General features: G+C 28.9%; 1 non-coding gene across 1 annotated transcript; it reads right to left on the bottom strand.

The window, feature by feature from the left end:
- Nucleotides 1–263: 263 nt before the first annotated feature.
- On the bottom strand, nucleotides 264–335 carry Trnaw-cca. The gene has a single exon. It is a non-coding gene; the product is annotated as a tRNA-Trp (tRNA).
- Nucleotides 336–4,159: the final 3,824 nt, after the last annotated feature.

The following is a 4,159-nucleotide window of genomic DNA, read 5'->3' as shown; positions in this document are numbered from 1 at the left end:
ATCTGTCTGCAGTCTGGATGATAAAACAGTTTTTAGTCCGAAATATAAAAAGTCTTAATCTAAACCACAAATCAGTTTATATACAGTATACTTTAGTCCGGACTCCTGATTGTTCAGTAGTACTGAACAGTTCAGTAGAACTGTTCAATAGTCTGTACTAAAAAATTGTCTATAGAAAAGGATGCAAATTCAATTTAATTTTTAAACCAATAAATTAAAATCCTAAGTTTCAATTGAAAAAAATAATAAAAGTAATCGTTCATTGACCCCGACGTGATTTGAACACGCAACCTTCTGATCTGGAGTCAGACGCGCTACCGTTGCGCCACGGAGTCATATATTTACCGTTTGTTAATGCCGTTATAAGAGACAACACACAACAAGCGCATGACCATAGTCATGTGCTTATAATTTACAGAAAGTGGTGAATTATTTGAGAAACTCAACATAGGAGGGGAAATTTTTATAACAGGTGGTCAGAGTAAATGTATGCACGCAATCACATAGAAATTACTTAATTTTACAAAATTAATAAAGTAATTTTGTATGAAAATTATTATTTCTTTTTTTTTGGATAAAAAAATAACATGATCAATTACATGTGTGTCGGGTGTTTTTAATACGTTTTGTTATTTTTTTTTTTTAAAGAAGTAATTTTATTTTAAAGATTTCTTGTTCAAATTTTAATTGAATTGGGGGCGTGAACTATTAGAGTTATCATGTTAAAGATAATTAAAAATGTTGACAGATTTCTTTAAAAATTCCCATACAATGTAACCTTCTATTTTATTTAATAATAATGGTTTTATTACCATTATAAAGGCATTTTCAATTTGTCTGATAATATTAAACCTTTCACCTGTCATAATTTTATTTATTTTATTAGATTTAAGTATAAATTTATGAGTCGAATGTCTAAATTTTTTTCTTAACATTTTATTGTAACATTTTTTTTAAGTGTTTTATCTTATTTACTCAAAATAATTTGCATTAATTTAATCATTTTTTTTTAAATTTTTTGTTAATTCCTCAAAATATTTGAAATTCAATTGTTTTGACCTAAATTTTATTAATTGGTTTTTTATTAACTTGTGAGGAGATTATTTAACGCTTTTAATAAAATTATCTTGATTTTGCATTTGAATTTTTTTTATATATTGATGATTTAATCTGAAGAATTATCTTAAAAGGGTTGACAAGTAAATAAGAAAGTCAAGTTTTAAAAATTGAATTGAAATTTTTCGTTATGGATAAAAAATTATGAAATTTATTCGAACCATTCACAAATACCTTTAATTGTGTAATTCATTAAATTGCCCGTTAAGCGCCCCTCCTGCTGTTGCAATTTGTTTTCTGAATTCAGTTTAATCACCTCTATTGGTTTGAGTTCAAATTGAAGATTACGCTTCAGCATTTAAATTCGAAATTAAAATTAAATTGATTAATAAAATGATATGTACGCGCGCACGTTCCATAATACGTATTAAAAACTTTTTAAAGTGCATGATGCCTACCACCGTGAAATTGGATTTATTTATCATAAAACCCAAAAAAAACTAATTTAATTTTAAGTGAACTCTACAAAAGGGTGGTTATGTTAAGTAATTGACAAGGTTTGTGACTTCATATTTTAGAAGTAGTCTTTAGTCTTGACTTTTGACTATTAAACTATTTAAAAGCTCAATTAACGTCCCCGACTATCGATCCAATAATCGTCTATGCTTTAGATTACATAACAGTCCTCATTTTCGATCAGTTTACAATCTGGACTAGGAATCTGTCTGGATAGTTATAGCCTATATTCTAGGCTATAGAACAGTCAGTTCAGTTCAGTTCTAGTTCAGTTCTAGTTCAGTTCTAGTTCAGTTCTAGTTCAGTTCTAGTTCAGTTCTAGTTCAGTTCTAGTTCAGTTCTAGTTCAGTTCTAGTTCAGTTCTAGTTCAGTTCTAGTTCAGTTCTAGTTCAGTTCTAGTTCAGTTCTAGTTCTAGTGCAGTTCTAGTTCAATTTGGTCTATTCTATAGTCAAGACTATAGTCTATTCTTTGGCCAGAATATAGTTTTTTATTACACCAAATTTTTGTAGGGTATCAAAATTCTTAACTGTCGAATATAACATTCTTTTTTTTCCAAATATTGATCGTGTATGATACACCATTTATGATTAAATGCATTTTTATAAATTTATTTAACAAAAATTTTATTATTTATTCAGCTCCGGTAGCTGTTTGAACTTGTCATGTTCCAAAATGTACAAAAAATGAATGTCGGTTGTATAAATGTACAAATCATAAATGCATTGACAATAGCGTTGGTTGTAAGTGAATCCAAGTGATTCATTGATGTAAATTCCCCCTGTGATCTAGAGTCAACATAAAGAATGAAAAAAAATATCCATATCCGCTTGTTTGTATTCTGTCATACTAGTAAATATTTGCACGTTATAATTTAGTAGTTAGTATTCTTAAACAAGAATAAATTTTACTTAAAACATACAAATTATTTATTTTTAGACTTAAATGCACAAAAAAAAAAAAAAAAATCTGATAAAAAGATGTGCAAAAAATGATATAAAATAAAATCGTAATAATAAAAAGTATCTACGATTATTTGATGGTTGTTGTGATGCGATGAGTAGAGAAGAAGTCAAGTGTTTTTGCAGTTGTGGTGGACCTTCTTCGTTTTTAGTTTTATCCGCTCTAGCTTCTTCTGCCTGGCTGAGTGGCTGGCAGAAGTTGACTTTATTCATTCAATGATTTATTACAAGTCAAGTGTTTTTTATGCACACAAACCAAACGAATGCGTGGTTGGTCACAATCATGGTCCAACCAAGAGTCGAAGTTGAGTACTTACTGGTCGTATTGTTATTCTTTGATTTGTTTAAAACTATTTCAATTTCAAAAGTAGTCTTTGTTTTTGGAGTTAGATGCCACAAAATGTTAAAAGGTTAATTGGCATGATTTGTTTGTTCATGGAACTTTTTGTTGGTTTTGCGATTTTTGTCGTTCGCGCCTTCTAGTATAGAAATGAGTAGCGAGCGGTAATTGTTGTTTGTTATACCCTACACCACTATAGTGGGGAGGGTATTATGCGTTTGTGCTGAAGTTTGTAACACCCAAAAATATTGGTCCTAGACCCACCTTAAAGTATACCAATCGCCTCATAATCACTTTCTGAGTCTATTTAGCTATGTCCGTCTGTGTGTCCATTCTCCACTATGAGCCCTCTTGTAGAAAATCTCTCTTTTTTGTCAACAATAAAACAAATTAAATGCTTTATTAAAAAAAAAGAATTAAAAATTTAACATACTGACTGGTGTAGGGTATCATATGGTCGGCAATGTCCGTTTATAAATTCATACTTGTTTTTTTTCTGCTTAGTTTTAGAGTCACTTTTGGCCATTTGGTGTGTGGATCGTTTGTTTGGCCGGTTGTTCATCTTCTTTAATATTTTATGTCCATATATGACGTCTATTAAGTGCGTGTTGTTTTTAGGAGTCTTTATTTCTTGTCTTTTTTTATCGTTTCATTTTTATTTAATATTGTTAAAGTGTTGTTACGTTTATTAATTAAAAAAATATTTATTTTTATTATATATATATATTTTTTTAAGTTTTGCTTAAACATAAAAATTAGTTGTATTTAGTTGATTTTGTAGTTTCTTTTTTAAGTATGTTAATTAAATTTATGACTATAAGTTTAGTTGTTTTAGTTGAAACGTTTACTTTACGCACGTTTCTTATAACTAAATAAATGATTGTGTGAAAAATGTATTTTTAAGTTTGTACTAGACATGCTGTTTTAATGACAAGTTTCCTTGTCATTTACTATGCGAAATGTGTCATTATAAATAAGATTTTCAAGAGTATTTTCTCCAAGAGGAATGTTTTTTGTTTTAGCTCTTAGCTCACTGATAGATGAATTGCTACAAGTTCAAGTTTGAAAAGGAAACATATTAAATTATGGGTCTTTAACAAAATATAGACTCTTCTATATTTTTTTAACTATAGACTAGCCTGGACTGAAAAATAATTGAACTAGAACTGAACTAGAACTGAACTAGAAAAGAACTAAAACAGAACTAGAACAAAACTAGAACAGAACTAGAACAGAACTAGAACAGAACTAGAACAGAACTAGAACAGAACTAGAACAGAACTAGAA

This window comes from Lucilia cuprina, chromosome 6 (assembly GCF_022045245.1).
Source record: "Lucilia cuprina isolate Lc7/37 chromosome 6, ASM2204524v1, whole genome shotgun sequence".
NCBI classification, from domain to species: domain Eukaryota; kingdom Metazoa; phylum Arthropoda; class Insecta; order Diptera; family Calliphoridae; genus Lucilia; species Lucilia cuprina.
This window is presented reverse-complemented; position numbering and strand designations above follow the sequence as displayed.